A 14,316-nucleotide genomic window follows, 5' to 3' on the forward strand; every position below is an offset into this window, starting at 1 on the left:
AATGGTATTCATGGTCTCCTCAGCCTGGTGTACACTTTCACTTAAGCTTCCCCCTTTGCTCGAGATCTCCTTAGAAGAGCAGCCATGTGTCCCTTTGGCTTCACTGGCTGTGATACATTTCCCAACAACTTCTTTGGTTTGGGGATTTTGTCACTCTTCTCAGTGGCTACCTATGCAAGATACAAAAGTTGTCCATTCACCACCCTCTGTGCTCTTCCATGTGAAGCCACCTTTCACAAGCCTTGCAGACCTGACACTGGGAAGCAATTGTCCTAATTTTCTTCTCCAGACAAACTACTGTATATCACTCGTCCCTCAACCTCTGTTACTCCACGGAGCCTCTTGTCTTCAAAAAAGCAATTGCCAGTCTCAGTTTACTGCCTAGGCCCTAAAACTCTCTCCATTCCAGAGTGGGACTGGAGGAACTTGGCATGAATTTGTGCTATACTCCTGGGCTCCCTAAAGTTCTCCCCAGAAATCTCTTACCATGTTCTATGCTCTGGAAGACTAAAGCTCAGAAAGTACCTGTTAAGGGAAGAGAACTCAGCTTCCCCTTCTTAAAGAAACCACTAAAGTTCATGAGTTATCCTTTTGTGTTCCCCTTCATGTAGCTTCAGTAAGGAAGTTAGGGAAGACCTTTTTCCCACAAATATTTTACTCCACAGTGACAGAGACAACTGTCTAATTACAAAATCTGTTTCCAATGGGCACAAAACTAGTCTAAATAATCCAGAATTGCTAACATTTTTGTGTGACCATGAGACTGAGTTCTATGCAAAGAGCAGAAGTAAAGTGTACTACTTTTAGCCTGAGACCATTAAACTCTCTACGAAACAATTTTCTGTCTTTCCCTCCAGCTTTAGGTTGCATATCAATGCCTAAGAAGTGCACAGAAGATAGCAGACCCTCCAAAAGCCTGGGTCTGCAAATGAACACATAGACCCAACACCCCTTTCCCCCAAATTTGACCCACGTTACTGTTAAGTAAGAAGAAACAAACGTTTATTCTTTTATTCTTATCTCCAAAGTTTTTATGTTTTTCTGTCATGGTAGTTAACCTATCAAAATTAATACAAAAATTGATACTGGGGTGGAATACTGCCTCAAACAAAGTGGTAAGAAAAGTGGTAAGAAAAATAATATGGAGGTTGGAAAGATACAGATGTTATGCAGTGGCAAAATATCTGGCAAAAGCACGTCCTGTGGGGAAGGTTAAACAATGGCATCAGGGGAAGTGGTTTACAAGAGTGCGAATCTCAGGCTTTTACTCAATGCCTTTAACAAGGTATCACAAGAAACAAATCAGACAGGGAAAGACTTGCACAGTCTGCAAACAGAAATGAAAGATATAGTATAGAAAGAATCCAGAAATTCAGGCTCTCAAAAATTCAGAAAAGCTAACTCTTTCTAGATTCTAAATAGTTAGGAATTGATAAGGCCTTTGAGTAACAGAGGCCCAGTAAGACTTAATTGAACAAAGAACTCAGCTCTGCTTTTGAGATTGAATTGAGGCTAGTGTGTTTCCACCACAAACTATTGTTTCATATGACCTCAAGGTAGTTGCCCTTAAGCTGCAAGCTGAAAGACACATAGAAGGGAGGCAGCAAAGGTATAAACTAGGTTGGAGAGTTATCTTTGGAAAAGAATTTCAGGTAAGCTTATTGGCACGTGAAACTGATTAGAAGCAAGTGGATCAAAATCTTCCTAAGGTGTTGAGAGCATTGTCTTGCCAAAGAAATTATATATGCCTTTGACGTCTTGAATCTTCAACCAATCCCTGGGTGCCCAAATTCACCTAAACAGGAAGTGGGCTGCAAAACCTGAACAGCTCCCAGTGAGCATATACCCAAAGTGCACTTGAGATGTGGCCATGGAGAATAATAGACAAGAGTAGAGCCAGGGGCCTCACAGAGCAGTGGTCAGGAATGGTCCTCCCAGAGGGCAGAATAAGGATCCAGTCAAGAACTGGCAGAGCAGAGGACCCTTATAATGTCTGCCTCACAGGAGTTCATTACTGCTGTGTACCAGACACTGCTGTGGCTCTCTCATTCTTCCTCATTTGGACAGTTTACTGCTGATATTCTTTTCCTGCTTCACTATTATATACGGAGGCAGGAGGTGAACAGATAACTTGTTTTCTCAATTCATAGTCGCTGGACCAGCAGAAGTTATATCTGGATATTATAGAAAAGATCGCACACCACCTGGAGATCATACACATTGAATCTGTGGAGGCAGGGTAAGTAAACTCCATGAGTAAGAAGTGTGAAATGGATATTTGGTGACCCCACAATGGAAGACTCTGCTCCCTGATCAAACCCATTCATTTTCCCTTCTCTTCTTCGTAGCTACACAGGTAGGCTACATTTCCTAGTTCCCTTTGCATTTAGCTAGAGCCAGAAGTTGGAGTTCTGGCCAAGGATTCCATTGAGTGGAAGTAATTTATATCACTTGAGTGGTTGGCCCACGTTATTGAATTATAACCTCCCCCAGCTCATATGTTGAAGCCCTAACTCCCAGTACCTCAGAATGTAACTATATTTGGAAAAAAGTGATTAAATTAAAAGGAGGCCATTAGGATGGGCCCTAATCCAATGTGGTATCCTTATCAGACAAGGAAATTTGGACACACAAAGAGACACCAGGGATGCACACATGGAGAGGACAGACCATGGGAGGACACAGCCAGAGGATGGCCATCTGCAAGTGAAAGAGAGAGGCCCCACAAGAAACGAAACCTGCTGACACCTTAATCTTGGACTTCTAGCTGCCAGAATCATGAGAAAATAAATTTCTGTTGTTTAAGCCACCCCGTCTCTGGTATTTTGTTATGGCAGCCCTACCAAGCTAATACAGCCCATAAAACCCTCCCATGTGTAATGCTCCATGTCCTCCCTTTCTGGCTGGATGGAATGGAGATGACCCCCCCAGGACAAAGTTGGAAGCCATGTACTGAAAATGGCAAAGTTACAAGCTGGAAAGAGTGCTTGAAGGAAAACCATCCAACCAGGAACATCCACGTTGCTCAACTACATGAGTGAAAAATAAGATTTTATTTTATTCTGAAATATAGGGGTTTGTTAGTTACAGCAGTTAGTGTCATTCTCAACTAGCACATTCTACAAGGCCAATGATTCCCTTTTCCCTCCCCAGTTCTCTTCTTAGTCACTGTTGGCAGGGGGTGGTATGCACTTTTCACCTCTTAACAAGCTGTGTGGGAATATGGCTGGCTTCTATTACATACTGGCTCTCAAAGTAGGATACTTAGTTCCTCTCATCTACAATTTGAGGCCTTAACCACAACTCTGGGACACAGTGAATTTTCCACTCAATATCCTCTAACATATTTTAAAAATAGATTGGTTAAGGTAGAAGAAATAGAAAATTCACAAATATATTCATAATAAAACTATATCCCACTTATGTGTCATTCAGTGGAAGAACTTCCATTACTTAGGAGGAAATGAGGAAGCTATCTATTATTTTTTAAAAACACTACTCTGTCATAAAGAACCCCATATAACTGTCTTATCTTTCAAGACTGGAACATAGAGACCACAGTCCAGCTATAGACATTAAGGACCTTGAGCTCAATAAATGAGATTCTTTCCACTCCTCTTCTACCCATGCTCCTTAGAATTAATAGAGAAATAGGAAGAGCAAGGCTACAAATTACTCTTTATATTAAAGATCCATTTATTTGTACATTTATATAATGAATATCATGCTTCTTGCCTGATCTTTGCCTCTGGAAAAAATGGCCTGAATGTATCTTTGAACTAATATATCAGATATCTTTGAAGACATTATCATGAAATTCAGAGAATTTGTCTTAAATTTTAGTTGGAGATAGTATAAATCAAAGATTATGTAAGTATTAACCTGGCATCAAAGGAAAGTTGGCTCTCTTTGTACTTAAGCAGTGAAGGAAAGCAGCAAACGTGGGTAACAGCTGAACATGTTAACACCTGAAGGAAAATAAAGATTGGTAGCAACCAATGGATAATGACCGAGTATCACCAACCAAAGCCACTACTGGACACTTAACATGGGATAGTCCACTTATGATGGCCCTAGGAATGGGCAGAGAGAAAATCTCTATAAGTAGAGTGACAATATGTCTCAGTTTGCTCTAGATGATCCCAGCCTATAGTTATAAAAACTGTACTGATTTAGACGATAAATTTTATGAACATCCTATTCGTTGGATAAGTTAAGTATACATATTGAGAGAAGGGACAGAAGAAAGGGCCTTTGGAAAACATTAAGGAAAGTTTTTGAAAGTGCACAACTCGGGTTAGGACTTGAACACATGGGCTGGGACTTGAACCCAGCCAAAACTCAGATCTGGGACTTGAACCCACTGTCTTTGCATTGAAATCGCACACCTGTTCTCAGGACTTAATGAAGCGCGGGTTTTTTATACCTCGTCACAGAAAGAATTCAGTGCTCTCACTGAAAGTGGTAGGTAAGAAGTGGATTTATTTGGAGAAATCCACATTCCACAGACAGAATGAAACCATGCAAATCTGATTGGGACTCAAACCCATCCTAAACCCAGATTGGGACTTGAACCCACAGTCTTTCAATTAGAATCACTCAGCTGGTGTCTGGACTTACTGAGGCTCAGGTTCTTTGTGTCTCAGCACAGAAGGAATTCAGCGAGAGGCAAAGTGATAGGCAAGAAGTAGATTTATTAATATAGGACACTTGTGAAAGATGCAAGCAGGCAGGTGAGGGTGCTCTGCCCCGAGGATTAAGTGGGCTACATTTTTATAATCAAAGGAAAGTGGGAGGGTGGGAAAGTCTGCCTTCTTCCTCATTCTTCAAGTAGACATCAGGCTTACATCACTAGCTTCTCCTTCGTATTGGGTAGGAGAGTGTCTGACCCTATGAGGCCAAACTAGGACTGTCTTAGAGCTTATTCAAATTAGCAGAAGGGTGGCAACATTTTTCTTTCACTTAGTGATCTGGGGCATATCTCTTACTTTATAGTTAAGCAAGCCTGCTTTGTTCTACCACATTTCTTGAGTGATCCTTTACTTACAGTGGTCTCCCAAAGTTCCCTAGGTTTCCCTATCTATAATCCCCTACTGGGATTTCTATAACTACCTGTATAACTATCCTATTCTATCCCTATCAAGAATGTGGTCTGTCTCAAAAAGCGAGAGTGGCCCCAAGGCATGGGGTCATCTTGGAAAGTGAGAGGGGCAGTGGAAGAAACACAGTCCACAGACAGAGTGTGGGCCATCTCAGAAGGTGAGAGGCCCTGAAATATGAGGTGGTTAGTTTTTATGGGCTGGGTAATTTCATAGGCTAATGAGTGGGAGGATTATTCCAACTATTACGAAGAAGGGGCAGAGATATCCAGGAATTGGGCCACCGCCCACCTTTTGGCTTTTTATGGTTAGCCTCTGAACTGTCATTGTACTGGTGGGTGTGTCATTTAGCATATGTTAATGTATTACAATGAGTGTGTAATGAGACTCAAGGTCTACTGGAAGTCAAATCTTTGCCCATCTTAGACCTAATTGGTTCTAACCAGTTTTTGCCATATCTTCAATGGCTATGTCATTCTTTTAAAGGTTGTGCCCTGTCCCCTTCCCTTCTGTTTCATTTTCATTAAAACTATATGCCTCACTCCTAGAGGAATTGTGTACTCTTTTTTATGTGGTTCTTTCTAAGGGCAGTTGTATTAGTCTGTTCATGCTGCCATAACAAAATACCATAGACTGGACAGCTTAATTAATAGAAACTTATTTCTACTGTTCTGGAGGCTAGAAGTCCCAGGTCAAGGTCCAGCACTGTCTCTGGTAAGAGCCCTATTCCTGACTTACAGACACCACCCTCTTGCTGTATCGTTACATGGCCTTTTCTCAATGCATGCACATGGAGGGAGAGAGAGATCTCTCTCTTCCTCTTCTTTTAGGCCACCAATCCTATTGGATTAGTACTGCACCTTTAGGACCTCATCTGAGTTTAATTACCTCTGAAGGCCCTGTCCCAAACACAATCATCTTGGGGGTTAGGGCTTCAACATGTGAATATGGCGGGAACACAATTCAGTCCACAGCAGTGGTTATGGTTTTTGAGGTACTCTTGTTAATTGTTTTCCTATTATAGTACCACAGCTTAAGTGGAAAAGTCAGAATTGCATTTAGACTTTTTTTTTTTAAATTTGCTTCTTGGCAGCTGCCACGGCATTTAGCCAGCCAGGATCAAAGAAAGCCAGAATTGTAAGCAAGAGTCTGTATTTATGTTAGTAATATTTTGTTATAAACCAACATGTCTGATCAGCAGAATCAAGATACAATTACATTGTATTGTAAAGAGTGATTGGATGAGTGAGTTTCTTTGTTGTGCTCAACCCAGTTCCATCAGAAAAACAAGAATGGACTTATTGGGGTGTGAACTGGTTCATTAGGAGGTCGTAAAGTAACTTAAGAGACCATAACATATGCTTACTTTTCATCTTAGGGCAGGTTATAATTGATAATTGGATGTCTGTAAGCTTTAGGAAATTACTGCTTAATTATATTGAACAACTACTCGTGAACCATAAAATAAGAGAATATATAGTGTCAACTGCTTTTCTGCTCTTCAGAAAGCAAATTCTCTTCCTTAAGTACCTTGTTTCTGAGATTACTTCTCAATTTTACCATAATTGTCTTGAGGCAGTCATCTACAACTGTCCAACAAAGAAAATCTGATCACAGTGACAAACCAAAATTACAGCTTGAAGACTATGAACATGCTGAGTTTCAAAAGTAAACTAAGAACAGATCCATCTTTTCTGGAAGAAAAAAGGAACCTCTTGTACAAACAGGAGACATAATTTTAATGACATCATTACATTTACAGGAGCCCCAGAGAGTAGCAAAATCCTATAATTTTCATTTTTAGATTAAACAAGTAGACCTTAAACTAACAAAAATCTTAGCATTTATTTATTTATTTATTTATTTAATTTTTTGGAGGAGTAGAAAGGAATAGCTTTATTACTTTGCCAGGCAAAGGAGCAGCACAGAGGTCAGCGCCTTAAGAACGCTGCCCCCCTTCCCTGGGGAATAAGGAGAGGTCTTATAGTTGCGGCTTGTGGTCAGGGGTAGGTGATAAGGATCAAGGCAGTAACAGTCTTGCATTCTTCTGATGGGTTGGTGGTGAGGTAAGTAGGAGTCAGCATCATCAGCCTTAGGTCCAACTGGTCTGGGGTCTACATGCTTGTGGGCAGCATACCACCGTTAATCAATAACTTCACCCATCTGGAGGGGGTTTCACCATCTGGTTTTAGGACTTAATAAAGCTCAGGTTCGTGATGTCTCATTGCAGAAAGAATTCAGTGAGAGACCAAGTGATAGGTAAGAAGTTTATTTAGAGATTTATTTAGAGAGAAATACACACCGCAGACAGAGTGTGGGCCATCTCAGAAGGTGAGAAAGGCCAAGATCTTGGCTTTTAAATGATAAGGCAGAAAAACCAAGGAATGTCAGAAACTCTCGGAAGAGTTATCTGGGAAGAACCGGCTATCTTACAAATGAGATGCAATATTACTAATAAGTCTATCTGTATCTATTCATACTGGGACAAGAGGTAAAAGAGGAAAGTAATAATGTGGTCTAAACTGAAAGTAGATCAAAGCCTTGCAGGCATGGTTGTTTGTTTGGACAGACAATAGGGAATGATAAACCCAATAAAGGAAAAGATAACAGAGTTTCATCTAAAGAGCATGTTGCTGACATCTTATATTCCCAACAGAGGTTAGAGAAGATGATATTGAATGCACAGAGAGGTAAAGGATGCAAGGATTTTAGAACTAAAATTATAAATGATCCCAGAGAGAAAGCAAACGCAAGAAGTGTTTAAACATTATCTGACAATAAAAGTTAGGGATGAACTTGTGAGTCACTGGATCACACCAAATTTCTCCCTTGCCAATTTCCCTTCTGCCCTCCACCCCTTAGTATAGAAAACGGGATTTTTTTAACCTGAACCAGAAAGTAGCTCATGATTGCTGAGGCAGATCACAAACGAAACAATAAAATGTTGTGAAAGAAGAAGCTGTTCCTGTGGTAGAACACGGCCACTGATTCCTGTTGAAATTGCCTTGTTTTTGCAAAGCAAGTACAGTGAAATCTTAGCAAGACCCAAGAGGAAATCCAATAGCCTTGGGTTATGTCAACTATCTGTCTCCAAGAACAGGAGGCATCCCTAATCCTGTACAAGGACATTTACCTGAACCAGGAAGAGAAGGGAATTCTCTGCTGATTGAGCCAGAGAAAGAATGGCAATACCTCAGGAAAGAGAAAGTCATACGAAAGTTCACAAAATTATGCAACTTTACCCAGTCTCAATTTGCTTCACAAGCTCTTCTTTGCTTTTTCTTTCAGTTGGCTTAACACTTTAGACAGGCTGGCACCATTAAGTGAAGCCAAGATTGGGTCAGTGCAAAGTATTATTAGTTCAAGACTATGAAGTTTATGCCCAGGAAATAAAATCATGGCTCTCCCTTAGAGCCACTATAATTGAGGGTTGTGCAAATAATTGCCACACAGCTACCTGAAGACTTCCCTTCCTGTTTTAATCAGAGTAGTTCCTATCTACCTTGGGAGCCTTGACCAATGCTCTCAAATCCTCACTGGTCTCTGATGATTGCCTTACTAACAATCTTAGGTGTTTTTTTTTTTTCCTTAAGTATTCAACTCACATTTGTTAAATGCCTTCTATGCCCCAGGCTGTTGTTAGACATCTTCACATTTTGCTTATAAGCTCTTGGAAGTAATAGCATCTTCATCTTTCCATCCCTTTCAATAACAACATTTCCAGTGTCTTCTCTGTGCACATTATTCGGTGTACATTTTAGTAATTCCATAATATTCTCAAACATGTCTATTGAAAATAGAAAGAATTCAGGGTCAGACGTGTGTGAGCCTGGCTACAGCAACTTTCCCTGCGCTTCTTTTGAGAAATTTCTTATTCATTCTCAGAGCACTTATTCACATGTTTCCCTGAGGGAGAGTCCAAGAGTATCTGAGAAAGTGAGCAGTTAGTATCTGGCAGGATTTTGTACCTATTTTCTCTCCATTCATATGCTCTGGACAAGTTAATTAACTTACTTAAGCCTCTGTTCTCTCATCTATAAAATGCAAGTGATAATACACACTTCACAAGATTTTTATTTTATTTTTTCAGAATATAGGAGATAATATACATGAAGTATTTATTTAGTTCTATGCCTGGTAAGAACTCAATAAATGTTTACTAGCAGTATTTTAGTATTTCACCTCTGATTAGTCTCTGTAATTTCCATGTTGATCCTCCTGATAGTCTCTTCCCAAGGTTTCCCAGATTTTTCACAGCCATTCGCAGCGTTCACACACAACCCCCAATCCTACATATTCCTAAGTATTCTCCCAGATTCCTCTTTCCCTCAATTGCTTTCTATACAATCAAGCTCCAAATCTATTCGAATCTGTCTACTTCCTCCCAGCCAGGCCACTAGGACTCAAGTCCATCCTACCATCTTCTTTCACCTGCATGACTAAAGCAGCCTCCAAAGTGGTCTCGCTGCTTCTATTCCTAACCCTCTGCAATCTTTAGTCCAGCCAAAGTGATCTTATAAACCTAAATTATATCACGCTGTTCATATTATTAAAACTTTCCAATGGTTTCTGATCACAATTGTAATAATATCCGAGGAAAGTTCATGTTCTTTGAATGTACCTCGTACTCTCACCAGGCCTTCACACTAGCTGCTGCCTCTATAGGGAGGACTCTTTCATATAATATGTTTATCAGTGTTTTCTTCTTTTCTTTCAGATCTTAGAATAAACACCTCTCTTCATGTCTTCATAAATGCCTTCTATGGCCACCCCATGTACGGTAGTCACCCAGATACTCTTTTGTTCACAGAAGTTGCTGAGTCAGTATCACCATTTACCCATGAACAACTAGGGTTTGAACTGCACAGGTCCACTTATAATGCATATTTTTTCCGTGGGTCCTCTGACCTGCTAAATCTGCATGAGTTTCACACCCGTGGAAGGATTCAACCAACATCTGATGGAAATTTCCATTCACAATTGGTTGAGTTTGTGGATGTGAAACACACAGATACAGAGAGCGGACTGCACTACACCATTTATGTGAAGTACTTGAGCTTTTGTGGATTTTGGTTCCTGGAACCAATCCCCATGGATACCCAGGGACCACTGTATTTCTTGATAACCAACCCCCTTCTGATTGCAAAGCGCTGTTCTTTGGTGGCTTATAGTCTAAAGCAGGGGTCCCCAGCCCCTGGGCCAGGGACCGGTACTGGTCCGTGGCCTGTTAGGAACCCGGCCGCACAGCAGAAGGTGAGAGGCAGGCAGGAGAGCGAGCGAAGCTTCATCTGCCACTTCCCATCGCTGGCATTACTGCCTAAACTACACGGCCCCCCCCCACCCCCAGTCTGTGGGAAAATTGTCTTCCACAAAACCTGTCCCTGGTGCCAAAAAGGTTGGGGACCACTGGTCTAAAAGGCAAACTCAAGCCTAAGTAGTCACTGATTTCTTCTGGGATGCATTTCTCATTGGAGTTATTTTTCTGTCATCAACATGCAGTTAACTGATGCTGACAGAAATGCAGTAATCCCTATTTATTTCGTTTGCCTGACAAATACTTAACGACTTTCAGTGTACAAATCACTGTGCTGGTGTTCGAGGTAATGTCGGGAAGAAATGACCTCCTCCTCCCCACACTGAGGGGTATCAGTCATGGTTCCTATGATCCTCAGGATATTGGAGGGAATGCATTGAAAAGTCTTGCTCTTATAAAGATTATATTTTAGTAGAGGAAAATAGATTTTAATCAAGTAAATGAAGAAAGAATAAATGAATAAACAAGAAAAATATCAGGTGAATCTACATAATGTAATGCAATAAACAGTGACTTCAGCAAAACAATATTCTATCAACAAAACTTTCAAATAGATTAAATACAAATTAAGGGAGGAAATTCCAATGACCAACATTTCCTCTAGTGCCTGTCTCTACAGACATATTGCCTAAATGTTCAGCTATACAATTTCTTTCCTTTAGTTTTATTCAGATTTACCCCTGGGGTGTTTCAAGTGAAGGATACACATTTTAGTGGATGGCGTGTACTAATGAAGTTCTCAAAAGCAGTTTTCATTAACTCAAATCAGTGCTGTGTCTACGTTTGTAACATATCTCACAATGTTTCCATAGACCTTAGTAATGCTCTCTCCAAATGTTCATCTTCCTTAAATTCTTTTATGAACTAGTCATTTTTGCCTAAATTTTCCTCTCACTTTATAGCAGCAACTGAAATGACTTTTCAGCTTGGAAAGAATTTGCAGAGTGATCTCTCACCCTCATTCAAGTTCAGGAAAAATTCAGTTCAGGTTACCTTTCATCATCCTTGGTGTTTATTCTAGGAATTCCATCATCAAAAGTAACCCAGGGCAGACTTAGCCAAGTTGACACAGCAGAACTCAATTTTTCAAGAGACTAGGAAAAGAAAACTTCCAATGTGTTAAAGTAGTTTCTGATCTCTAGGTGAGTATTTTGTATTATGAACAGAGAAGTATCTAATGCAAGCTTTATTGGTAGAACTTTCAGGGGCATATTTTTCAAGTTGTATGAGAAATGTGTGATATTTTCTTCCATTATGTATTTTATACTCTATATCAGGGGCATATAATTTTGAAAGGAGGAGGAATTTCATAGTTAAGTGGCTAGAATCCAAACCATTATCATTGGTATGCATGGTTCTGCATTAAGAGTGCTTCAGGGTAATCACTTTCTACATATCAGAATTAGAAAAAATAATTCATCTCAATAGAGTCATATTTAAACTGTATGGTATTTATTTAAGTATAAATGAACTAGGCCCCTTCCGACCTGCTATAGACTCTTCGCATCCATAAAGCACGTGCCTTTAGTACCATCTATGCTATCCAACACCACTCTGAAGTTTTCCTACATCTATCAGAAAGGTCAGGTCCTCTTATAAACAAATTTAAGTGAAGAGACACAACTGGTATTTTTCATATAGTTCTAAATAGGTTTGTTAGCACCTTATAAACATACCTTATTAAAACAAATGACATTCTTTTTTAACAGGAATTTTTCCCAGTCTGCTTCTTATAAAGCAAACAGACACAACATGACTGAGCTGCTGGGGAAACATTCTTTGCTTTGCACTGACAGTTTTGCCTTAATCAGTTACAAGGAGATCCCCACACTTCAGTCAGGAACCGGAAGTGAGTATAGCAGTTGCAGTCTAGAAAGGTTAGGCTTTTACACTGTAGTCACACTTGCCAATTTTGTGAACTTGGGCCAGATACTTAACCATCCTATGCTTTAATGTCCATATCTAGAAAATGAGGCTAATAAAAATGCCTACCATATAGGGTCACTGTGAAGATTAGAAGAGAAAATATTTATACCATGTTTACAAATGTGCTTGGCACATCGTGCTGAATAAACATTGGCCAATATTATAACTCTGCAAGTGCTTAGAATGTATACGAAGCAAGCTGCCAACAACAGTGTTGGAGGAAGTAGGAGAGGGAAGGAAAAGTTATATGCAGTCAAAGACTAGTTTTGTTCAGTGTTTTGATTTTTAGCTATGAGTTAATAGCTATTAAATTATTAATGGAATTTTTGTATGAGAAATAACATGCAACTGCAAGGCTAAAACTACCATTCTAATTCCCCTTTTCACATTGAAATAATTATTTCATAGGGTGGTTTATGCCAACTCAAGAGTTCGTGGAATGCAATTAACAGTTTATAGCTGAATATTAAGTACATAGTCTCATCATAACCATGATGCAGACAAGAAAATTGAGGAACAACAGGATACTGAGAATGATTAAAGATTTCACAAAAAAGCATTTTGTACTAGATGGACACCTCAAAGCAGTAAATTCCATCCACTAATGCTTTCAACACTCTTGAAAGTTCCCCCCTCAAAAGATTTTGTCTAAGTGGTGTGATTAAACACATGGGTCAATGGATTAACTCTCAAAGTTTAAAAAGTGCAAGATTTCCAATTCAGTTAGAATTCCTCTGATTAAGAAGGCAAAAGGGGGCAGATCAAAGGCAAATAATGTGAGTGAACCCAGCTGGAAAGCCATTACAATCCATTTCACAGAACAGTCTACTAAGTAAATGATATATCATTTATACATATATATTCTAACATATATAAATCACATGGTTAATCCTGCTATAGCACACCAAATTTACCCTCCTTTGGTTTCAAGATCACAGGTTAATAAGCCCCAATCCTGACTAGTTATATAGAAGTCCAGTTGACCTTCTAATGTATAAATTGAGTTGACACTTAACCATAGCACTTGCCACTTAGCTTAAATGACTTCTTGGGAAAACATTTCTTAACTACTTTATCTAAATATTTCTCCTCTGGTTAATGTGAATCATTTCAACCTGTTTACTGCTTCAGAGCACTAACCACTACATGAAAGTATTTGTTAATTTATTCATGTATGTTCATGTTTAATGTCTGTCACCCAAGTCCAGGTATGTGTTTGATTCACCTCCATACATTAAGTATATACTACAGCACCTAGCACACAGCAGACACTCTTCAGAGGTCCAATGCATAGAGACAAAAGTTCTGCAAGAGGTAGACCTAGACAAATGAATCAGCATCACAATATTATAGACATCATATCTTATTGCTGGGCAAAGGAATAGAAGCACAAACTCACTAAATACAGTTGTTTGAGTTAATTTCGTTTCCTTTGTTTTGAATTCCACTATTTTTAATTTCTTTTACTTTTACTTTATTATTTCTTTTACCTTCTCTTGTTAATGCAGTTTTTAAAAACAACTAGAATGGTAGTGCCTTATGCAGTAATTTTTGTACAACTTAGTAGTAAATAACTTCCAGAAAATAATTTCCTCACTACCTATGGAGAGGGGATGTCTGAATTCCTAATGAAAGGATAGATTACAACCTTTTTCCTTCCTGGGCAGATAACGAAGAATGAGCTCTCCAGCAAATCAGCAAGGTGTGGAGTTGAAGTATTGCTGAAACAAGCACTGGTTTAATCTCGAGCACAGCCAAATCTCTTTCATCGGAGTAAAGTAGGCCTCCACTTGAATTTGTATTTCAAATGAGAATGAACATTTGTACCTTTTTAATTCCTAACACCATAAAAGAGTTCATGAACTGAAGTAAAATAACTTCAGCTGCTTGTAGACAATAACCAAAATTGAACAAAAGAAATATAATTTGTGGAGAAAGAAAATGGACATACAACAGCCCCAAATCCAAAAAGTTATG

This window comes from Hippopotamus amphibius, chromosome 13 (assembly GCF_030028045.1).
Source record: "Hippopotamus amphibius kiboko isolate mHipAmp2 chromosome 13, mHipAmp2.hap2, whole genome shotgun sequence".
Classification (NCBI taxonomy): Eukaryota; Metazoa; Chordata; class Mammalia; order Artiodactyla; family Hippopotamidae; genus Hippopotamus; species Hippopotamus amphibius.